The 26,206-nt window shown below is 37.9% G+C and overlaps 1 protein-coding gene across 2 annotated transcripts in view; it reads left to right on the top strand.

Annotated features, from left to right (window-relative positions):
* Positions 1-6,680: 6,680 nt before the first annotated feature.
* Positions 6,681-26,206, top strand: part of LOC129247108 (transcription factor HNF-4 homolog) — a 120,223-nt gene continuing 100,697 nt past the window's right edge. For both annotated transcript variants that reach the window (XM_054886040.1, XM_054886039.1), the window contains exon 1: positions 6,681-7,649. The gene's annotated coding sequence lies outside the window, so the exon portion shown is untranslated. The remainder of the gene's footprint in view (positions 7,650-26,206) is intronic.

Below are 26,206 nucleotides of genomic sequence, written 5' to 3'. Positions count from 1 at the left end.
CCGAAGTGAAGAGAAATATTGCGGCTGTAAATGAGAGTTTTGCCAGGAAGGAGACCAGGAAGAATCGATTCGGTGCCGATCTCAAAAACTTGGCTTATTTTATGGCACTACTTGGGCGATTTTAAGAAGCAAAGATCTTGGTTTGAAGGGGTATAAAAAACAGCTATTCCAAGATTTGAAGCCGGCCGATCTTCCAAAGCGCCTTAATATCACTCGTTGGGCTCTCGAAAAACTTGCCGAAGATTCGCGTTTTGGGACCCGAATGTTGTTCAGCGATGAGGCCAATTTTCGGCTCAATGGCTACGTCAATGAGCAAAATTCCCATATTTGGGCTAAAGAGCAACCCAAAGCCATTCAAGAACATCCATTACAGCCATCGTTTGCTGCGCTCTATGGGCTGGAGGACTAATTCGCTCATATTTCTTTAAAGGCGAGGCCGGTGTCAATGTACAAGTAACAGTGAATGGCGAACGCTATCGCGCTATGATAAACGACTTTTGGATGCCATAAATTGAAGCTCGTGATCTCCACAACATTTGGTTCCAACAATTTCCATACAGCTCGTGGAACAATGGATTTACTACGTCGTCGCGTCGTCGTTTCGATGAGCAATTTACCTCTCGTCTGGGACCACTGGATTGGCCACGCAGATCGTGTGATATAACAGCTACAGAACTTTTTTTATGGGTGTATGCTTAATGGATAAACTCGTTTGGATTGAGGTATTGGAAGCCAACATTGTCAAAGTTATTCACGAGATACCGACCGAAGTTCTCCAGCCAGTCATTCAATATTGGTGTTACGGCGTAGTTACGACCAAGATTTGAAAGGGATTTTCTTTAAAAAATAAATGTCATGAATAGTTCTAAATAAAAATAATAAAGTTTGCCCAATCAATTTGAATTTTCGTTGTTTCGGATTGGCATGGAACCCACATTATGACGGATGACACTGTAGATCTACTAGAACTCTCTTGATCGATTGGGCTTTCCTTAAATGACTTTTATCACAGCTGCTGGGGCCATTGAAAAGAAAAAATAAACGTACTTTATAAGTTTCTCATCCTTGAAAGACGACAATATCCATCTAGCCCTCCGCTAGACACCTTTTTTAAAACCTTCAGTTGGGTACCTGGGTCTGGCCTCTTTTGGTCCTGTTCGAGGATTCTTTTTAAAAGGTTATATCCATAATACGAAAGAAAATTAAATTTTTGGAAGCTACCTGGAAGCTCAAGCAATTAGCTTTAAAAGAAATTGAAACGTTAAATTCATGTCCAAAGTCGAAAAAGTATAATCAGACTCGGATTAGTCAGACGAAGGGTAAGTCCACCTTGGTATTTGTGAGAGAAAGATTCTGCAGAAGATTTCGATTTGTATGAATATCGCAGATGATAGAAGTATGAGTCCAATCAGCTTTTCAGCAATGTAAACATAGTACAAAGTGTTCAATCTGATATCGCAGAGGAATACCCCTCCGGGTTGGAAAGATTAAGTGACGAGGAGCTGAAGAACTCTAATATGTTAAAGAAAACCAATTATGGGTTTATAGAGATCTATTCTAAGATTAAAAGAGATCGGCTTAATGGAGTCAAATCTGAACTGGGCGTTTGCACAGATTATATTAAATCGATTTGAAACTTCGTAACAGAATTATTTTACGGTTTTCGACAACGGAAGCATGGGACGTAGCTAATATTGGAACTAGCATGGCTTAGAAATGGAGGAAGGAACCTGTACGGTCTCTATTCGACAAACTTGTAGATCAGGCAGCCACATGGCCCACTAGACGACTACAGCGTATCTTGAGTAGAGATATTTGCTAGTCTTCTGGACGGTAGCGCGATTCGGGCTGAAATTATCACTATCTTGGCTGGCAGCACTGAAAAAGTTGTGAGGTTTGCCAGGAAAGAGACAAAGACTGAAGTTGAAATGGAAGGAGACAAATATTGAATTAAGCTACTATAGAGTTCTTCCAGGAGCCTACTATAACAATAATTGCAAGTCTACAGAAATTGGTAAGATTAAGAGGTTGAACTGATTCACGTATTTATGGTATACCGTAATCGATGCCATGGGCTCCAGTCAAATCAACCCACAAACTTGTTTGAGTTGAAAGAATTGGAAAGATTTTTCCTCAATTTCATTGGCTTAGTAAGCGTTGATAATGCGATAGAAGTAGCCCGATTAGAGTGATGGAATTATTATTCTTCTTACTACTCAATTGTGCACTTAACCTCCTCCTTAGTCCTCTCTCGACGAACAAAACTAACACATTACAAGGCTCTCATCATGCCCGTCTTAACGTGCGGCACCGAAGCTAGGACGATGACAATGTCCGATGAGGCGACCCTTGGAGTGTTTGCGGGAAAGATTCTGTGGAAAATGTTTGGACTTTTGCACTTTAGCGACGGGGAGTATCGCAGGCGATAGAACGATGAGCTATATGAGCTTTACGATGACATAGACATAGCGCAGCGAATAAAGATCCAGCGGCTACATTGGCTGGGTTATTTCCCCGGAAGGAAAACAAACGCTCCGGCTCTGAAACTATTCGATACGGCACCAACTGGTGCTAGCAGAGGAAGAGGAAGACCTCCTCTGCGTTGGAAAGATCTGGTGGAGAAGGACTTGTCTTCAACTGGCGCCCGTTAGCCCAAGAAAGAAACGACTGGCGCGTTTTGTTAAACTCGGCCAAAATCGCTTAAGTGGTTATCGCGCCAAATCTTCTTCTTGATGATGACTAAGAGTTCTCATAGTGACAATACGATACACAAATTTTCACTACTATGTTCATAAATTTACTATATTTCACTATACAGAAATTTATTTATGCTAAATCTCTGTTAGCTCGTACTTAGCAACACATAGTGCACACAAGACTTGCAACATGAATAGTTGCCCTCGTACGTTAATAACTTCGTCACTTCTTTGCTGTACGAGTACATATTTTTCTAATCTTTAAATATCTGCATGAGTACGTTGCTAATCACATTTGATCAATTAGGTAATAAACTACCTCGTACGCAGGCATAGAGACTTATGGTGCTCACACTCACCAACGTAAACGTACGGCCGTATCAGCTGACATGATGAAACTAACGTAAATGAATTCTCACTACCGTTCCGTTCCGTAGTATCGTAGATCGTTGTTTCATCGTGTCAGCTGATATGGGCGTACGGGCGTACGTTTACGTTAGTGAGTGTGGGCACCATTACTTATCGTGCAGGCGTCTATGCAGCAAATTTGGGAACTGGCTGGCCGATTATTCAGCGAATACTTGGGTGGCCCGTAGAAAACAATCCTCTCAGATGATTTAGTGGTCAAAAATATTAGGTTAGTTATTGAATTAGTTCTCGAAATTATATGTATAAAGCTCTCGAAGGATGGTAGGAAGTCCAAGTTCAGCAAACAGAAATTCAAAATAGTCCCAGCCAGTTCTAGACTAGCAACCGGTCAAATTTCCTGTGAGCCAAAAGAGGTGATTTTCATTTTGATTTTTCAATTATTTACTGAGTCTTAAGCAGCACTTTTGTAATAGTAGTCGACTAGGCGTGAGACCTACACTGCTTATACCGCTCAAAATTCTATAGCTTTACAACTCAGAGGACATAAATGCCCATCCAAATCCATTAACTGTTTCCTGTGGTTGGTTTAAGTGGTGATTCGTCCAGAATCCAACTAGCGGAAGAGTGCTTTCTTTTTCTCTGAATGTTTACAACTGTAACTGTGACAGGATGTGTTGTGAGGGATGTCCATTTTGGCTGTTTGTTCTCCCACAGACCAAAAGTCAGTTATGAGGGCCGTTAGTCTGCAGGCGTCCCGTCGTTTCATGTTTATTAGTGTTGACGATTGCTTAAGCTTATAGGTGGGACATAACGTTCTGCTAATTTTGCATTTCGTCTGGTCTCTCCATCTATAATACAATCCGCGATTCGGAGGTATTTCAGGGAAATTTCACTCTTGGTTGCACCTAATGGTGTGAATACCGATTCTGCAAGAGCGTTATTCGTGGCAGATCCCCTTCTTGCCAGTTCATCTGATTTTTCTTTATCTTCAATGCTCCAATGTCCCGGGACCCAGATTAAGGTAACTTTATGATTTTCGCTCAAGGTGGTAAGGCTATCCCTGATTTGTTCTACCAGTCTAGAGGTTGTTGTCGCCGAAGAAAATGCCTGGATTGCAAGCTTCCCCAATTGCCAGTACTTCCGCCTAAGAGACACCTCAATCATTAGGGGGACGCACAGATTTTTCAATTTTAAGTCAACACCACAATCCATTTTACTGCCATCTGTATAGACTGTAGTGGCGAAGTTGTTTAGTGAGAATCCCTTATTCCATTCTTTCCTCGATGGAAAGAGAGTGGAAAATTTTCCACTGAATGTTACCGTCAAGACGATGTAGTCAGTCCGAGGTATACTGGGTTTGTCGCAGTAATAGACTGAGTTTTTTCCTTCCAGCGACATGCGTCATTTAACCTTAATACACTCATGGTTGCCATCTTCTTGATATGCAGATCTACCGGAATAACGTGTATCAGTGCGTTCAGAGCCTCCCTGGGACATGGTCTGATTGCTCTCCAGGACATGGTCAATTTCTTGTGGTAATAGTTTACAAAAAAAATGGTAGACAAAATTTGTTTCTAATAGCGGTCACTTCTTGGCAGGCAATGGCAAACCTCCGAGTGCAATTCTGCCATGAAAAGGTCCCTCTTATAATAGCATTTGCCGTTCAGAGTTGGCTTAAAACTGTAGGTCCCTCCATGTGTGGAACAGCATCAAGACGTACGCCACAAATTAGAGGAGAACCTCGGCCAAACATCCAAAAAGGGTGTAAGCGCCAATTATAAGGGTGGATAAATTTCAAGGACCGATGTTGAATGTGAACCACACCTAAACGTCAACGATACCGTTGGACTTCTTTCTTTAGGGGTTTTGAAAGAAAAGGTGTACGTCGATCAGCCAGCAACAATTCAAGAGCTAAAGGATGAGATAATTCGGCACATTAACGGCATAGAACCTCAATTATGCCTCAGCGTTATCGAAAATTTGGACCATCGGATGGAGGTGTGCCGCCGAGGCCGCGGCGGCCATTTGGCCGATATTTTGTCTTATATGTAATTGAGCCATACCAATATTATTATAATAAAGAGAAATGACAATAGTATCCTAAAAAAATTGCTTTTATTCAAAATCAACACCGGCCCTTGAAACTTAACCACCTTTTATAAAAACAGAGATGGATCCATGATTATATTTATTTATGTTTATTAAATTTTACAACAGTTTTGACGGCTCCACGTCTATTGTGACCTAAAAATACGATCCAGCATTGTGAAACTTGAGAACTATTGCAAATTGAAAATAAATTACAATCCGTTTGCATTCGTTGGTGTCAATGCGATTCAGCTCACACGATTGGCGGGTCACGTAGCTTTCTTGCGTATGTTTGTTGATCGGTGCACGTATGTGATGATTCAGCCACTGATTGAAAGGTGTGAAACTAACGAACGTTCTTAAACAACAATGAAAAGTTAGGTTAGGTTAATCTAAACGTGAAAGGCAATATTTGTAGAAAGAAAATAAGTATTTGTAACTAAATTAATATAAACAAACAAGTAAAATGGCGTCAACTCAACAACTGTTTCAGTCAAATTTATCGAGGTTCGAGTTAACAGCACCACGCTATGCGCAAGCGTCAGTACTCTCTAAACCACGATTCAAATCGTAACTGTGATTTTTCAACGTGTTTTACCGTCAAAAAGTATGCAACATGTGGATTTTAAATGTTCGTACAAATACTAACACACCTGCATATGCGTAAGTGCGTGTAGCTTAAGGTCACTGCATGCTTTTGCAACTAATGGCTATCACTGTCTAACGCACAGATCATCAGAAGTCTAGCCAGCACAAAGTATATACTAGAGGTTTCATATGCACACAAACGCACATGCAAAAGAAAAAGTGTAGTGGAGAGCTCCAAACACACACATGCGCTGCTACGCTCCCAACCGAATACACCGGACGGGTAGTAAACAAGCCCAGCATGACACTCACTTAGCCGCCATTCGAAACACGATGAACCGGCCACCACCACTTGATGCTGCTGTTGTCACTCTCTATTGCTCTAACGTTCAAATACTGAACGTTGCTTTTCTAGTTGACTACTACATTCATGTATGTATGCATGTGGATGCTGTTTTTATTGTACGTAATTTTATTTTTTTTTGCTCATGTTCAACACTTGTATGCACACAACTCGTTGTAAATTGGGAGTAGAGGACTTGGAGTAGTTTGGACGCCACGTACGTCAACTCTCGTCGATACCGGCTGCGCCAGCGACAACGCCACTATTGGCGACTCCGACTGCGCGATGTTGGTATTGTTTAGTTATTATTGAGTATTTTACTCGCATAGCGATAACAAACTCTTCGCCACGATCCGATCGCTGTTCTCGTTGTTGTCGTCGTCGTCGTCGTTTGGCGATGATGGATCGTCATCGCCGTTGTCGTTCTCGTAGTCGTTGTCATTGTGCGCATAGTCATCAACACGGTTGGGGATATTGTTGTTTTTTCTTTTCAATCGGATTTTTTCCTTGTTTTTATTTGTTGTGCTGTGTTTTGCCATTGCTTTTATTATTCACTACAATCTTCTTTTGTTTCTGCATTTATTAATCGCGTTTGCTATTGCTATTGGTGTTATTGTGTTTGTTGTTGTTATTATTGTGGAATGAAAAGCAATTTGACTTATCAACGATTAAATTTTACACATAGCCGCGAGTCTGTGTCAGTGCCTGCGCCTGTGCGCTTAGGTACTTCTAGTCTGTGGCTATTGTTGTTTTCAAATATTTGTTTGTGTAGCGAAATATATGACTATTGTACATATGTAAATGCATACACGCATACATATAGTATGTCCAAATATTTTGTTTTATCTGCAAAGTGTATATGCATACAGGCATACATACATACATATGGACATATTTCCGTATGTGCAGTGATAAAAAGCAGTTGAGTGTGTTAGGAAATTGATTAGCCAGACAGCCAATCAGCCAAGCAATGAGTGAACGAGTAAGTGAACAAGTGAGTAAAAAAAACAAAAAATGCCAGTGTAAGTGAACACAGTGGCTGAAATCAGTGAAGGAAGACAAAGCAGCACGCAGGCCAAAAGAAAATGTACGGACTTGAAAAGAAGAATATGCAGAAACAGCTGAAAGACATTTCAAACGTCAATAAGGCTAAATAAAGAACTGCAATAATAGCAGGGGAACAAGCATAGTCAGTGAACAGCCGCACAAACTTTCGTTGTTTGCACCTACATACATATGGGTGAATGTGAATGTATGTATTTTAGCTAGAAATCACTCTGACGTACTATAAGAACATACTCATGTACATATGTACGCCCATGTAAGCACATTTGGGAACTTATTCAATATTTACGCGCATACTAAATACTAAATATTTGCAATTGGCGGTGCAAATCTTTGCCGTGGCCGTTGTCGTTGCCGCTATTGTCATTGTCGCTTAACGCTTGGCGCTTGCCGTCTGGTGTTTGGCTGTCTGTCAGTGGTGGTGTCACTGTCTCCGACAGACGTATCGTTGCTCACACAATGTCGTCGCGGGCTTAGTTGGGCTGTCGTTTCTTTAGCAGGTACAGTACAAAAATATTTGCCGCATTGACTTTTTTTCCTACATGCATTACATACTTACATACCTACGTACTTATATACATATACATAGTTTTATAGCTTTTAATGGCTATTACGAGCAAGTAAAAAATAATTCATTTGTTGAAATTAGTGTGCGCGTTAAACGAAAATGATATTTAATAACAAAGCCAATTGCACAATAATAATTAAGTGCGCCAATCAAAGTGCAATCAAAATGATTCAGTAAAGGTTTGTTTGAAGCAAAGCGTAGAAATGCATTGCGGTGCAGTTTTGATTTTCGGTGTTGCTGGTGGGGTAGGGCGAATATAAGTGGCTGCGAAAGAGCGCCCGTGCAGGCGCGACAAAGTGCAATAATTTACGCGAAAGAAAGAAATTATTTTGAAAAAACCTGCAAATGATTATAAAATCAAAGAACTCGTTCAATGAAGGCAAAGGTGCCTATAATTAAAGAAATAAAAAAAGAAGAAAAATATAACAAAACAAAACGACTAAAAACACTACAAAACGCAGAGACAGCATGAGTGAACTATTTTGTTTTCTTCTTTACTTATTTATACATTTTTCTTTCGTACTTCATACATGCATACATACACACCGCCATGCATACATATGTAATTCGCAAGCATGCCCCCACAAGTATGACAAGCAATTTATGCTACGTAACATCAAGTGAAAAACAACAAACAACACATACACTGCCAATGCACGACGTCTCGCACACACACACATACACACGCGTGGTCATCGGCTTAATAAAACAAAAAAAATAGCTTCAACGCAACGCAGCGCTACGATTGCTGTTAGCGGCGTATCAGAGGGTTTGTGGAACGCATTTGTATGAGCGCGCATGAGCCACACGCACGATTAGCCCTGTGGAAATTGTATATATGTGTGTGTGTGCACTTGTGACGATCGTCGTCGGCACAGTGGGTGCTGATTGCTAATGAATAAATCAAATCTAGTTCTCTCGTTAAATTAACGCTTGTTATTGGCCCTTATTATGAGCAACATTCGATCTTCGACTGCAGTCGAAAGAGCTGATCGAACGAATTTTCATTTGGTATTATGGTGCTCATTCGCTGAAGAATAGGACTATTGTGAATTTCGATCGCTCGACGCATTTACAATAGATAATTTTTTCTCAGCTGATACAGTAAATTAAAATAAAAGAAAAAGCGATTGTATTGAAATTTTTTGTTAACAACATTTTTAAAAGTTAAAAAAAGTATTTTTTGTGAAAATGGGTACAACGGAGTTGTGGTTCGACAATTCATCGGACGATGAAAGATTAGTGGAACTAGCTAGAAGTAGAAAACGGTTGAGGCACGCATCCAACCCCCTAGAAATGGTTTCCACTGAGTAAGTTTAGAATTTTCAAAATGTGTTCACGTACTCGATATTACAGAAATTACCTTACAGATTTTTAAAGAACTTTAGATTATCTAAAGAGGCGTTTATGAACCTACTGTCCAGTACAGAAAACCAGTTGCAGCAGGGCACCGAGCCAAATCCATTCAAAATATTTTAAAGCTAGCAACAGTTCTGCGATTTTGTGCTCTGGGATCGTACCAATTGAGCATTGGTAATGAAGGTATGCTAGGACTTGCACAACCCACAGTGTCTGTTGTGCTATCGGAAGTAATAGATATCCTGGAAAATTATATTTGTTAGGCCTCCCACCTGTTGCTCGGAGTTCAGCTTTGTTTTGCGAAATTTTTTCTTCGCTTTTGACTTCATGTCAGCCCATACCTGCCAAGGGAAAATAAAAATGTATTTCTACAAACATCACAAAAAAAAACCATTATTAACCTTAATCCATTTTGCTGCCGTTCTAACTGGTGGTCCCAAGCAATTCAGCTCCGTTGTAAACTCCTCCCGTTTCTTTGCTGTTTGAACTTTGGTGCAAATCCCTTTTACGAATTGTGGATTCTCTTCCATTAATGCAATCAGCCTTTCTAATTGCTGTTTCGTACTCACGACATTCGACCTGCATAAAATTAACAAAATTAGTATATATTTATTATTTGGTTACTATAAAACAATAAATAATCGAAAAAACTTACATTTTAACTAATTTTCCCACAATACGCTACACAAACGAAAGCAAAATTGCATTCGACTTTAAATTCGGTATACAACGAAAATTTCGACAGGCATGCACCGCTCATAATACTAAATTGACATTCGATTTTCGATCTTGGACAACCAACGAATATCGAAGATCGAATCCAACTCATAATAGGAGCCATTATGTGTTAAATGAGGATTGTCTAATCAGAAAATCATATGAGCGGGACTTTTTCCTATGGCGCTGCTTCATATGGGATTCATAAAGCACTGGTGGCATCATCGGTCTTTATTTCTTTCGAAATGAGGAAGGAGCTTTTGGTTCCAACAAAACGTCGCAACTTGCCATACAGCGCGCTTAACAATTGATTTATTGAGAAATCAATTTGGAGACAACTTTCCTTCCAGAAGGTGTCTGGTTCACCGGCCCCTCGTTCGTGCGATTTAACGCCTCTGTATTATTTGTTTGGGGTTATGTTAAGTCATTGGCTTATGCCGACAAACCAGACACTATTGAAGGATTGGAAGTCTATATTCAAGCTACCATTGACGTCACGCGGCCAGATTTATAGGATAAAGTAATAAAAAATTCAACTGATGGAATGGGCTATGTATCTCTTAGACATAACGGACATATGCCGGATAACAGATTCAAAAAATAAATGCTACGAATTTGTCTACTAGAATACACATAATAAAAAAATGTCATTCCTACAATATTTCTATTTTGTATTGTCATTTTATGCTCTAAAGCATGTAAAAACACCCGCCATATAGTTTTCAACTGTAGGAGAAAAATCAAAATTACAAACCTTTTTATATAAACTGACGAATTGGGGCTCAGAATCCACACGTTACTGTAAAGAAGTAAATGCATCCACAACGAGTCACTGTTTGGTGCGGTTTTTGGTCTGGCGGTATCATCGGGCCATTTTTTTTTTTTTTCGAAAATGAGTGAGGAGCCACGGTTACAGTAAATGGCGAGCGTGACCGTGACATGCCCAACGAGTTGTTTACAAAAACTGAAGAGGATGACATGGTCGACATTTGGTTTCAACAGGACGGTGCAACTTGTCACACTGCCAAAGTTACACTCGAACTTTTGGCTACCGTTTTTGAAAACCGAATAATCAGCCGAAATTCCGATATCAATTGGCCACCTCGGAGCTGTGATTTAAGCCCGTTGGACTATTTTTTGTGGGAAGCCGTTAAGGACAAATGCTATGCGAACCATGCAAAGACGATTGATGCTTTAAAACACGAAATCGAAGTTGCCATTCATGAAATTGGAGTCCAAACAATCGAAAATGTGCTTAAAAATTGGGTTGATCGAATGGCCTACTGTAAAGCCAGTCGTGGCAGTCATTTGAACGATATTATTTTTCATTCATAAATGACAATGTTCAATCTTCAAAATAAAAAAAAAAGTTTGAAAAAATATTGATTAGTTTTTCTTTTATAGCCGATTCAAAAAGCAAATTTTACATGGCCCACCCTACACTACAGTTTAACCTCTATTAGCCGGACACTTCCCTTGAGTGGACATTTTTTCCTATACCTAATCTTCTGTATCGCAAGAAGTTGCCCTTTTTGGTTGGGAGGTGTCCACCCACTCCCTTGGACAGGCAAAAGCTTACTGACTCTGAGTATCTGGCCAAAGATGGGTTCACCGTATTTCTAATAAATAAAATCAAGTGCGTCCCGTTTCACTATTCTTCCAAATTGAACACTGGAACGTCATCAAGACCTATTGAAATACATCCCCAATACAGGAATCCTGTACATAAATAATGCAATGGATTTTATTTTTATATGCAGTTAATTTTTAATCGAAATTAAAAGACATATAATATAGATAATTTCATAGCATTTATATTTAAAAAAATTAGAGCAAAACACGCAATGAAGGCATGAGGAGGCCTGAAAATAAGAATGCGAGCCAGTGTTAAAATCGATAAGTATATTTTTAAAATTAGACGAATATCATTGCAACGCACACAGTTTCTTGTCTTCCTTTCAAGTTTACAAGTAGAAAATTTCAAACCTTGGATAGAATTTTTTTCTCCAAAATTTGTTTAAATACCTACCACTGTGCGCCGCCACTGGCGCAGGCCGTGTGTATGAGTTTATGCTGCTCAAATGCATCGGCATGTTGGCGCACAGTGTGCATAGTCGGACTGGGGATCCCAAGCGAATCAGTGAAATCGAAATTAATTTAAAAAGTAATAAAAGATGAAACTCTTAACAACGTCAAAATGCAGATACATATGTACATATGTATGTTTGTATGAATGTATGTTTGAATGTATGTATGAATGTTGCACATAACGCAATGCTTACCGCAGCTGAAATATAAAAGAGAAATAAACTGAAATCTCGTGCACCGACAACAACTTAATTGGAAATGAAAATACTGTTATATTGCAATAAATTTTAAACGGTTCCGCGGCATGCGCCGTGAAAGATGTGATTTCTTGACCACTTTTTCAGTAACATTTTGCGATTGCACATATTTAAACATGTAAAAACAACACAGACGTCAATGATTTGGTAAACAAATTAATTTGCATTTGCATAGACAACATTTAAGCGTCAGTTAAATACTTGAAAATAAACGAAAACAAACAAAATAGATCAATAAGGAAAATTGCATATTCAAACTTTTGAACTATTTTTCACTCGTACAGTGGCTGGCAATAAAAAAACACGAAACGTCAAATACAATGCAAAATTAGTGAACAATTCGGCCAATTATCGAAATTGTAATTTTTGTGTGATGTGTTAAAATATTGCACACAAGTGCTATACAAAATTTAATGCGTTCTTATATTACACTGCGTTACAAAAACGAACTTTTTTTCTGTCCTATGAACCAAATATACTTTTTCGGAAAGGGGAGAAAAAATAAAAATAACGTGTATCGGCGATTTTCATGTACACGTCAGAATTTTTTTTTATGTATAAAATATAGAGCTCGTAGTCCGCCTGTGTGAAAAACTTTGGATCAATTTTTAACCCTTTTTCCGTGATCCAATCGGGGTTTTATATCTCTATTGTAAGGCGGAGTGAAATTCCTTTCTTTTGATACCCACATCGGCATATCTCATGCAATTTTTTTTTTAATTTCGAACAGGTGGCAACCCTGTCAAACATTGTCAGTGGCAACACCTAGGTGAAAAGTTTAGAAATGTGATACACTATCTGTGTGCCAAATTTCATTCAAATCCGTTAAGCTAATCCTAAGATCGTGTGGCTATACAGATATGCATACAAGAATTGCTCGTTTAAAGTTATAAAATGCTGCCCTGCTCTCGTCTGGCAAAGACTTAGACATCTGGGCTCTCACTTTTTCGCTACGCCTGCGGATATAGCCAGTGTAAATACCATAAATTTGGTGAAGTTCATCAGTAGCTTGTTGCGGCTAATTACGAACGCAAATCAGCCACCGTCGGCGTCGTCGTAAAATGTATGGTCATCATCGTCTCTAATTCCAAGGCTCCTTCTTCCTTCCCTTCTTCTTTCTCCTCTCCCATGTATGGCACCACAACGGACGAATTTTTAATATTCGTCCAAGTGAGCCCTTAGCTAGGGCAGCCATTTAACCTAACCTAACCTAGGTGTTTGGCCGAACTCCTCCTCCTATTCGTAGTGTGCGTCTTGATGTTGTTCCATAAATGGAGGGGCGGCCTATAGTTTTAAGCCGACTCCGAACGGCAAATGGTTTTTATGACAATCAGAAATACACGCGGAGGATATCTATTGTCGCTATTACAAACAACTTTTTCTATGAAATCATGGCCATGCACGGAGATTCGAACCTACGCACGCCTTAAATTGTATCGAATCCATTCTGGTACGGCGGTAAGCTTATAATAGGATGATTAGTTTCGTGCCATATTACATTAGCCGTCTTCGATTCGCCACTTCTCTGCTCGCTATTTTTGAGCTCTGCTCACATGACAAAAAATTTGCATGTGAAATCAGCAACAAAGTTATCGAGTGAGATTCGCCTATAGCGAGTTTGATTATAGGTTATAAGACTTGTGTAACTCAGTATTTTCAATGCTGCCAAATCTCTTTTTTTCTGATATTTAGCAAGTTTCATTCAGCAAATTTTGTTGCTTCAACTCTCTCTCTTTTGGTGTTGACCACCGTGTTCATACACCTTGCAATTACTAGTTTTAAGTCTGCAGTCAACATCAACATTGAGAAGAACGAGAACGAACACAAAGGGTGTTTCAGAGCACGAGCATCACAAGCAACGAATTGAAACAACAAAGATTGCCCTGTATGAACGCGGCCTTACCTATACTCATTAAGTGCTTCCAAATAAATGTAATGCTTGACAGCTGCTTTCCAGTGATGTTATCATAAGTTTATTTATGACAGTTGCTCTATCTATTCGCTACTTGCTAAAAGTACTTCACATATGGCAGATTAGTTGCAAAATTGGCTATTATCTGTCAGTTTTGTATCAATCAGCTGGGTATTTTTAAAGGTTTTTCTACATAGAAATTGATTTGACGGAATATTTTAGTGTTTTTGATTTATTTAATTATCATCAACGATATGCAAAGAAGGTAAAGTGCAGCAATAGTTAATTTATTTAATTACGCAATTTGTTGCTAGTGATAGATAGTTGGGGGAAATCCGTAAACGAAGTCTACTGAGGTTGCAACAAATTATAGCAGCAATACGCATGGGAAATTCGATATTACATTTTATAATAAGCAATAGCAGGGCAAAACGTCTATGGATACAAGCAAGAGCTCGTTAAAAATTGATTTAGACAATACAGTCACTGGATTTGGGAAACTAATTTCTAGCGCAAGAGGTTACACTGGTCTTGAGCTCACAAAATACAAATATGAACATTTTTAGATGACATTGAAACGGACTAGTTGAAAACTAATTCAAAATGGAGTAGTTCAAAACGGAGTAGTTTAAAAAGTACTAGTGTAAAAAGGAGCAGTTCAAAAAGTACTAGTTTAAAAAGGACTAGTGTAAAACGGAGTAGTTCAAAAAGTACCTGTTCAAAAAGAACTAATTCAAAAACAACCCCGGAATATTTAAAGAGATTCTAAGATTGAAAAAACAACTGTATTAGGTGATTACTTTTGGCCATTTGTGGTACAATATCAAGGCGTACACCACAAATTGGAGCAGGAGCTCGGCGAAACCTCTAACTAAGTATGTACACGGTGATTATATACATATATGCATATATAGGGTTTTTCAGTAAGAGCGCTTCAACTTTTGAACTTTTTTGAATAAAACACAAACGGTTTGACTTTTTTAACTAATTTTTTTTTTATTATCGAGTTTGAACATATACATTTAAGTATGAAATTCGATTTCTTTTGCATGACCACCGCGTGCACGTTTTACGAAGTCCAATCGTTGAACCCAATTTTCGACCACTCTTTTGCATAAATCGGCCGAAATTCCAGCAATTTCGCGTTCAATTTGGCTCTGAGCTCACAAATCGTCGCCGGCTTGTTACTGTAGACCAATGACTTCACATAACTCCAAAACGGGACGGCTTGTTAAATGGACCGTAAAATGCCCGTAATGCTCTTAAAGTAGCAGCAACAGAACGATTATTTTCATAAAAAATTTGCACGATTTGCAATCGTTGCTCAAGTGTGTAGCGTTCCATGATGAAATGTATACTAATGAAGTTTACAAATGACAAGCGAAAAATAAAAAATATTGCGTCGTTCGCCCTCCCTATCGGAAAAAAGTTGAAGCGCACCTATTAAAAAACCCTATATAAATATAAATATATATACAAAATTCATTGTGAATAAAGAAAGATTATAATATCTAAAATTTTAAATTTGACACGAAATATCATTTGAACGAGCAACTTTATTGCAAATTGAAGTAGGAAATTTTTTGAAAAGCTTTTGGTTTCCTCCAGAAATATCAACATCATGTTTTGGCTTTACTGCTCTTTGTGAGCTTTGACCTGCTGCACGTGGGACCTCAATACGTCTCGAACGCTTGCGACTTTTTCCCAGTTCGTTATCCTAAGTTTCTAGATGTCGTCCTCTAGTTCGTCGGTCCATCTTGTTCTCGGCCTTCCTCTTGCTCTAGTGTTGAACGCTCTGGCCTCTACCATTTTCTTCTGTGCCCTCGTACCGTCCATTTTTGTAAGGTTTTTTTTGGAATTATGTCTACAAACCTCTTTTCTTTGCCGGCACCCATTTTTTTTAGTTTTTAGCCTGACGTTTCTTCTTCATCTTGATAGGCGCGATAACCGCTTAAGCGATTTTGGCCGAGTTTAACAAAGCGCATTAGTTTTTTTTCTCGTACTAACTGGCGCCAGTTGGACACACCAAGTGAAGCCAAGTCCTTTTCCACCTGATCTTTCGAATGCAGAAGAGGTCTTCCGCTTCCTCTGCTGCGTTTATCCTTACATCCGTAATAATAATTATCAATAACACAGAAAACACAGGGTTATACAGAAGAAAGTATGCTTATAATATATATTAGATTATTTTATAATCTCGGATTTCGAGAGCGAAATTTAGTTTTTTAATTACGGTTTGGGAGTTAAGCTCAAAAAAGTAGATATTCTATGTGAACCTATTATAAGTGAAAAGTTAGTGGATTTCGGATAGGAAAATTTTGAATCTTAAAATGTAAAATATAATAATAGGTTCTTAGTAGTTCAGTGCACAAAAAGACTCGATTTATGGAATGTAGGTTAGGTTAGGTTATGGTGGTAGTCGGTCTGCACGACCAACTCACTTAGACCTTACAGATCCGTTGTGATACCACTGTGCTGCACGGGAACCCCATTTACCTTCCTTCGTGGAACCATTTTGTGGCTCTTATGAAGCGCGGAATTGATCCCAACCCCACGCCAGACAGCTCTGTAAGAGAATTAAAAAAGTATTTACCTAGACAACCTGCTTTGATTTTAGCTAAGGCTGGACAATTGCAAAGGAAGTGCTCAACTGTTTCTTCCTCTTCCTCATCTCTGCAACTTCTGCAATATTCATGGAAGAAAACTCCTAGTCTTGAGGAATACGTGCCAAATAGCCAATGAACGGTTAAACAAGCCACGACCTTCGAGATAGCCACGAACTTGAGAGACCAAGCAATTCCTTTCTTCTTTTCCTGTTTATTTGCGGCCATAATAGCCTAGCTGTTAGACACGTATCTTCATTTCTCCATGACCTATTGGCCTCTTGGATAATGTTGTTTTTTATTATTAGTTTACTCGTGGCCATGGGTATTCCAATGGTATTTTTATCACTGGGTAGTTGAAGAGCACTACCTTTTCTGGCTAGCTCATCAGCTTTACAGCTTTCCTTAATATCTCTATGCCCCGGAACCCAAATAAGGCTGACCTTGAATACGTCACTTATATCATTTAGGGCTGCCCGGCGTTTCACTGCAACCTTCGATCTGAGTGTAACCGCTTTCATTGATTTGATGGCCGCTTGGCTATCCGAGAATATATTTATAGTCGTTTTTGTTATGGCATGCGTATTTAGATATGTGACCACTTCTTTTATAGCTAGAACCTCTGCCTGATAGACGCTGCAGTAGTCTGGTAGTCGAACGGGTAGTTTCAGTCCTAATTCCTTCGAGAAAACTCCGTAACCAACCTTATCGTCTAGCTTGGAACCATCTGTATAAAAATTTAATTCCCCCCTTCTCCATGGCCTTGGTGTCTGCCACTCCTTCGGTATACTTGTCTTGAAGAGCCTTTCGAAGGTGAGTCTACGAGTAGAGTAGTCTATTTCTTGTTTGTGACTATTCAGAGAGTGCAAAATAGAAGCGTGGCCAAACCACCGGTCTTTCCATTGCGCCATACTTTTGAGTCTGAGCGCCGAGGTGGCGGCCCTACCAAATTTAGGGCAGGTATTTTTATGGAATGTAAGCATGTAATAATTTTTTTTCGGAAACTTTCTGTTGTCTCAGTTATATAACCTACCGGAACCATAGGAAATAGTAATATAAAAAATTTAAATCGAAAACTACACTGAAAAAAATTAAAAAAATGCAAAGTTGTAAACAAAGAAAACCCAGCTGCATACATATTTCAAAATATCAAATAAATAGCATATATAATATAATAAATATTTTGCTTCTTTCCAAGTAAATTTTTTTTTGCAATTCCGTGCTATTTTTCTTTAGCCAGCACTGTGAATGCATATGCATGTATGTATGTGTAAGTATGTATGTATTACGTATTTCGTTAAGTCGCCGCATAGAGGGCCCCACTTCGTAGAATAAGACCGAGACGTAAATAAGAGTATTGACAAACATACATACATAGGTACCTAAGCGTACATATGTATATGTATGTATGTACATATATATGTATGTGTGGATGTACATACTTGCATATATTATTTTATACGAAACGACGGTAGAGCTAAACGCAAATTATAAATTTTCGAACAATTTTATTCACTGAACAATTATGTACGAGTATTTAATTTTCAAATTTTTAATCAGTGGTACTCTTACTTTATGTATCATACTTCAAATGCATACATTCACACATACATACATATGTACGTACTTTCCACTGGTCATCGAATTTTTTGCAAAATTTTACTCATTTTATGTTAGCATCGTGCGCTGATATCTCGTACTCAATAAAACTTTCTACGCAAATAAAAAATGCTTAAAAGCGTAATTGCTATGAAAGCTGTGGTTATCTTAAATTCTATAACTGGCATAAACACGCAAATGCCCAGCAGAGAAATTCACTGGTTCCGAACTATGGCATTTCTAGTTAATTTACTACTTATTTTGAGTATTACATTCCTATTCCATATTAGCTAATCTACATAGGTCCATATACAAGTAAAACTAGATTATCTAGTTTTTCGAGCTTAACTCCCAATCCGTAATTAACAGCAAAATTCTTCTCTTCTTAATTGGCGCGATAACCGCTTACGCGATTTTGGCCGAGTTTAACAAAGCGCGCCAGTCGTTTCTTTCTCGTGCTAACCGGCGCCAATTGGACACACCAAGTGAAGCCAAGTCCTTCTCCACCTGATCTTTCCAACGCAGAGGAGGCCTTCCTCTTCCTCTGCTACCACCAGCTGGTACCGCATCGAATACTTTCAGAGCCGGAACGTTTGTATCCATTCGGACGACATGACACAGAAAACGTAGCCGCTGGATCTTTATTCGCTGCGCTATGTCTATGTCGTCGTAAAGCTCATACAGCTGATCGTTCCATCGTCTGCGATATTCGCCGTTGCCAACGTACAAAGGTCCAAAAATCTTACGCAGAATCTTTCTCTCGAACACTCCAAGCGTCGCTTCATCGGATGCTGTCATCGTCCAAGCTTCTGCGCCATACGTTAGGACGGGCATGATGAGAGTCTTGTAGAGTGTTAGTTTTGTTCGTCGAGAGAGAACTTTACTACACATTTGCCTACTTAGTCCAAAGTAGCACTTGTTGGCAAGAGAGATTCTACGTTGGATTTCAAGGCTGACATTGTTATCGGTGTTAAAAATTACCCATACAAAATTTCCCTCCCGAAATCCAAGATTAGAAAGGCACTTTCTACCGTACAACCCTGTGTTTTCTGTGTCATCGATAATTATTATTACGAATGTAAGGAGAAACGTTAAAGTAAAAAATAAATAAAATGGACGCCGGCAAAGAAAAGAGGTTTTTAGATATAATTCTAATAAAATGTTTGTTAGATATTATTAATTAATTGTACATATTATTAATTGTACATCCATATTACTTTTAAAAAATTTCCTATTTCTATTTGCAATAAAGTTGCACTTCAAATGATATTTCGTGTCAAATTTGAAATTTTAAATTTTATAAATTTTCTATATTCACAATGAATTTTGTATATAAATATACAATATGTATCTATATTTATATAATATATGTATGTACAGCTGTTGACAGCTAATTAGAAACGACACTTATTTCAAAATAAATTTTCCATTTTCCTTTTAAACACGTATTTTCATAACTTTTTGGCAATTTTATTTAAACATATGATAAACTTAAAAACTAGTGGAAAACAATTTAATCGCAATTCTTTATTAAATATGTATATATTTTTTTTAAAGCATGTGAAATGCACGATTTGGATAGGGCAACTAATTAGAAACAGTAATGCATTATCAGATCTACATAAAGATTATGTTAGTATTTGGTTCCATAACCCTTTTGCTTCAACACTGCCTCACATCGATTGCGCATTGATGTAATGAGATTCTGACAGCGCGCCACAGGTATTGCTTGCCATGCCGTTTTTACTTCGGCAAAAAGAACATCCATATTTGGGATATTTTTGGCACTCACGGCTTTTTTAACGTCACCCCAGAGCTGCTCTATTGGGTCCGGACTGGATGATGGCCATTCCAAAACATTGATGGAATTTTCGTCGAAAAACTGTTTTGTCAACTTTGCCGTGTGCTTTGGATCATTATCCTGTTGAAACTTCCATATAACAGGCAAATTTTCCTTAGCCCACGGCAACATTACATTTTTTAGTTTTAGTTTCCTATGGATTGGGCCAACACCATTCCACCAGAAACATCCCCACACCATGATTGATCCTCCACAATGCTTCACTACCCACGAAACGTAGCGAGGATTGAATTCTTGGTTGATTGGCCGTCGAACATACCTTCTACCATCTGGGCCTATGCAATTTATCTTGGTTTCATCGCTCCAAACGATATATTTCCATTGATTTGGAGTCCATGACCAATGGGATCTAGCAAAGACTACTCGCCCTCTCCTTTGTATCTTGGTTAGAAGGGGCTTCTTGCGTGCTGCTCTGCCATGCAGTCCAGATTCGACCAGACGCCGAGCAATTGTCCTCTTGGATATTTCGAAATTATATTGATCCTGAATTTCCCGTTGGATGTCAGTGGAAGTCGTTTTTGGGTCTCTTTTGGAGATGATTGCTATCTTGCGGTCAATTTCTGCTGAAGTTTTCCGGGGCCTTTTCTTACGTGGAACATTGTCAACAGTCTTAAAAAGTTGGATATGTATTAAGGCGTTAAAAACCATTTTTTTTTAGCATTTGACTTGCTTAGAAATTTCACTGTACGACTTTCCAGCCTTACGAAGGTCAAAAATGGAGCTGCGCAGGGCAGGTGTACAGCTGCTGCTTTTCCCCATTACACATCTTGAAGACGAATTATTTAGTTGCTTTTAAACAACCAATTTAAAATATATACATACCAAAAAGTCGATTATATTACTATTAAAATAACACAACTTGCCGAATATGCTTCCATTGAACAACTGTTTCTAATTACTCGTCTTAGTTTATTTACCTTGAACTAAGTAACCCATGCACTGCGTTGGATAATATTAACGGTACTTCAATTTCACAACTACAAAACTAGGCGCATTGGGTAGTAAATATAGTAACAAAAGCAATGCAAATGATTTTAAAAGAAAAAATAACGGTAAATTTAAACAGTTTAATATTATGCTCATCAAGCGTTTATTAAAAGGGAGCGTTTCTAATTAGCTGACAACAGCTGTATATATGTATATAATAGCCGTGTAAATCCGTTACTAAAGGTTTCGTCGAGCTCCTGCTCCAATTTGCGGTGCGCGCTTTGATATTGCACCACAAATGACCAAAAGTAGTGACAATCAAAAATAGGTGTATTTTTTTTTTAATCTTAAAAGCTCTTTAAATACTCCGGGGTTATTTTTGAACTAATCCTTTTTGAACTAATCCTATTTAAACTAGTCCGCTTTGAACTAGTCCGTTTTTAACTACTCCCTTTTGAATTAGTTTTCAACTAGTCCGTTTCACTATTATCTAAAAATGTGGGTATTTGTATTTTGTGAGCTCAAGACCAGTGTAACCTCTTGCGCTAGAATTAGTTTCCTAAATCCGATGACTATCGTCCAAATCAATTTTTAACGAGCTCTTGCTTGTATCCATAAACGCTTTGCCCTGCTATTGCTTATTATAAAATGTAATATCGAACTTCCCATTAATAATTCCCATAATTTGTTGCAACCTCAGTAGACGTCGTTTACAAATTTCCTTCAACTGTCTTTTACTAGTAGCAAATTGCGCAATTAATAATAAAGCAAGAAACTATTGCTCTCCTTTCCTTTTCGTCATGTCGTTAATAATAATAATAATAATTAAACCAACCAAAAACACTAAAATACCCCCTCTAAAATAAAAACACTAACATTTCCACGAAAGTCGGTTCTACATTACCGGGACGATCCGGTAAGGGCTGTAACTCCAGCAGCATTCTTCGTATATGTATTGATAATATCTATGCTACTACAACAACAACAATAATAGCGAAGAGATTCCACTAAACCAATTTCTATGAAGAAAAGCCTTTCAAAACAGTCTTCATAGCTGATTGTCAATTTTGCAGCTAATCTGCCATAAAGGGTAGAATAATTTGTCTGGTTTTATTGCTAATTGCTGCATATCGTCCCCTTAGTATTAAAATAGCCTATAAATTTTTTGATGTTTTGAGAAAATGAATTTCAAACTTTTTGTCGAAAGTAGCTCTCACTCAAATCTCGTTATGTCTGTAAATATTTATTATTTTTTGACTGACGTTTTGGCCCACTTTATGGAACTAGAATTTGACAAAATTTTGACCACATATAAAATCGATGATGGAGAATCCAAAAATTCAATAAAAAAATAATAGCCTATGAGCACATAGGCTATTGTTATACTAAGGGGACGATATGTGAACGGACTTTTAGGGTGGCTTTTGCATATAAAAAATTTAAAATAAATAATTGGCGCGTTACATGTTTGGCCGAGCTCCCCCTCCTATTTGTAGTGTGCATCTTAATGTTGTTCCACAAATGAAGGGACCTGCAGTTTTAGGTCGACTTTGAAAGGCAAATGACTTTTTTGTGAGGAGCTTTTTGGTAAATGGTACCTTAAAAGTGTTTAAATTGGCTAATAAAAAAACAAAAATTTAGAACTGATTTCCCCACTAAAAAATTAAATATTGTAAATTTTTGTATACAGGTGGACGATGTTTTTCGTTTAACCAACTGTCTTACTTTGCATCCGTTTTCCACTACTTCGCAGATGCTCACAAAATAATTATGTAGCAAGTAACCAGTTCTTTAGAGGACTGTCCAATTTTCTTCACTACTGGGTACACCTATTCGTGAGTGCGAATTCATTTATGACTGTTGCATATGCACGCAATTTAATTTAGTCGAAATAATTTGAATGAATTGTCAGCCAATGTGTGTGAGTGTGTGCTCGTTTGTATGCATTTAGTTGTGGGGTTGTGGCTTGCTGGCAGGCACATACGAGTATGTTCATACGTGTGTGTATGTGTGTATGTACGTGCACATAAACAAGTAGGTATGGAGAGTTTTTTAAATAATATTAAATTTTATTTGAACGCTTACATATGTATATGGCGTGATGAACGTCGAAAAGCTGTTGTTTTGTAGCTGCTAAAAATCATTATAGTCGCACTCGTGGCAACAAGAGCTTTAACATCTTGGCATTCTTGTTGGCTTGTTAACGATTCACTAGTCTGAGAGCCATACTTAAGTATGAATGTTTATTTAAGAGAATATTTCTAATATCACACACATACATGCATACATATATTCAGAGATTGTTTACGGCAAAATATTTATTTGAAAGCAAGCACCAGGCACACAACTAATAGACGGAGAGCTCATGACCAAAAAACCCAACATATTTTATACTTCTTGAAATTTTGTGTGAGATTAGTTTTTTAATACTAGAATCGATATCCGGCGGGCTGGCTGCTCAATAGCGGTCTTAATTATGCGTTTTTATTTTTTAAAATTGTTAATAAAAAACATTTACTCAACATATTTTATACCACTTGAAATTTTAACAGAATTTCATTTACGGTCTGTATAAAATGAAACGATGGTTGCCAGCCCATTCTCATGGTCCCAAAGTACTGCCAGCCCATGTTGAAAGTGCGTTAATGGAAGCACAAGTCAGCATATTTTATACCGGCTGTCTTTTTTACACGACATTGGCAATACAATAAATTGATGAAATGTGTAGAGCCAGCCCATTCTGATGGTCCCATCACATGGAAAATTTGGAAAATTTCATTCCTGTGAGTGCGAGCGAGACCGACTTACGTGAATGTGGGCGCGCGAGAGAGAGCGTATATTGTTCATATTCTGTCTCTCCGTACAGTCTTGCAAAAATGGGAAGGATGAAAGGTTTGTTCATTAAAAAATTAGAGAATGGGACTTTTTTTTCTTTTTCTTAAACAAGTTTTTATTTCTAATTTTTTACTCCTTTATTTATTTATTTAATTTATTAAATGAATAGAAAAAAAAAAACAAAATTTTTAATTTTCTATGTCAGAAATAGATTCCGAGTCTGAACTGAAATAGTCATTTTCTATTTCTTCAGAGTCTCGCCTTTTTTGTGTACGGTGTAAGTTCTGTGGAGATTGCATCAAATGTGCGTCGTCTCTTTGATGGACCTGCAGCAGTTGTGTCACGTTGACATTCATCATCAGCAGCATTGCTATCATTATTAATTACATTTTGATAGATGATACCAACCGTATCATGTAGGGTATCTTTCCCGCTGGTTGTTTCGACAAATATGTCGAAATTATCGGAAGCCACCCCAGTATTTAAATTTGATGCCAACGTAATACCTTCAGGACATTCCTGAGTCCTTTCTATAGGAGAAAATGCAGCTTCGGTTTCCAGTTCTTCGAGAACATGATAGCTGCAGCAGTGACCGTATTTGTTGAGAATATCGATAACTTTACGGCTGCTGGTTAAACTTTTCATAGCCATTCCCAAGGTAATATCCTTTCCAGGCTTCATATTTCCATTCGTAACCGTGTAGATTGTGTCGGTCGCAATTGAATTGACTTTTCTATATAAGTCTTGGGTATTCTTACGTCGATTTCGAGCACCGCTCAACAACATCACGTAAAAATTTATCAAATCACGGTCGATCATACATTCTCCAGCCAGCAATTCATTCAACTTTACATTCGATGATAAAGGCTTCTTTTCAATATTTAAAATTCTTCTTCGCAAAATGAATGCTGCTTTTTGAAGTATTTCATCTTCTTGGAACAGCGAAAAAAGGCCATCATATATTAATTTATTTTTCGGTAAAATTACGTTTTTATTTCTGAAAGCTGAGACTTTAATTTCATCACTGAATTTATCAAGAATTTTATTCAGCAAATGTTGAAGGTTGCATGAACCATCATAACTATAGCCACGGTCTTCGTACAATTTCTTCAATATATCATCGTATATTTCACCCAGATATATTAAAAAGAAGCAACTGCCACGAGCAATGATGTTTTTTTGGATGAACTGATCAATTTCATCATCAGCTTCCTTGTGTAGTTCCCGATTCAGATTAAATTTTGTGTCTGCAGTTGGATTGCTTTTAAATTTATTAAAATATTCAACCCGACAGATTTTGTGATAAAATAAGTGCGGAGGCTCGTTAGAAAGTGACTTAAATAATTCACTATCTCTCACAACATCTAAATATTGTGCCAAGGCTTCAATGAGAATTTTTTTTTCTCCTCTGACAAGTGGTGCCTGACGTCCTTTGGATTTTTTATATTTTTTATTACAAAATGCACAAATATCCTGCTCCACACTTAATGCTGCCTCGGTTAATTTTTCACCTGAAGGTTCTTGTATGGCAGATTGACCTTCCTGATGTGTTTGTTCTATTTCGTGAGCAGAGGAAGTGCTTGGTGTCGGTTCATCTGGGAAAATATATTTGAATACAAAAAAAAAAATTATAATCGGAACTAGTATTATATTCCTTCCCTTATTACAGTAAAATAAATATTTGCATACCTGTTTGAACTGAAATATCCGATGATGTAAGTGCCTTTTTTTCATAATACTTTTTCATGACTGATAAGAACATTTTATGGCATTTTATATGATAGCCGTCATCACATTCTGATGCTGGTAAAATAACATCTTTATATTTTAAATTAAATTTTTTCCGAATGTCCAACACTTCCCGGCACTTTTTTAAAGTATGCACGGTAAAAGCAACGAGTTTATCATTTGTACTTTTACTGTTACAAAAAACGCACTTGATGGAAGATTCCATTTTAAATAACAAGTAAGAGAATCGAACGGAAAGTTAAAATTTACGTCTTTACTAGCCAACACTGTGGAAAGAACTAACTATACATGACGTCGTACTTTGGGTCCGGAAACTGTTGTCCTTGAATACCGCCCCTATTGTATTGCAGGCAGATGGCGACTTATGAATCACCATTCAAAATTCCTAGTGAAAAAGTAGAGCCAGCGCGTGTGAGAGAGACTGTATATAAAAGATATACGCTCTCTCTCGCGCGCCCACATTCACGTAAGTCGGTCTCGCTCGCACTCACAGGAATGAAATTTTCCAAATTTTCCATGTGATGGGACCATCAGAATGGGCTGGCTCTACACATTTCATCAATTTATTGTATTGCCAATGTC

The sequence above is a fragment of the Anastrepha obliqua genome, chromosome 5 (assembly GCF_027943255.1).
Source record: "Anastrepha obliqua isolate idAnaObli1 chromosome 5, idAnaObli1_1.0, whole genome shotgun sequence".
In the NCBI taxonomy this organism is placed as follows: Eukaryota; Metazoa; Arthropoda; class Insecta; order Diptera; family Tephritidae; genus Anastrepha; species Anastrepha obliqua.
Note: the sequence above shows the minus strand (reverse complement) of the source record. Positions and strands in the feature narration are given on the sequence as shown.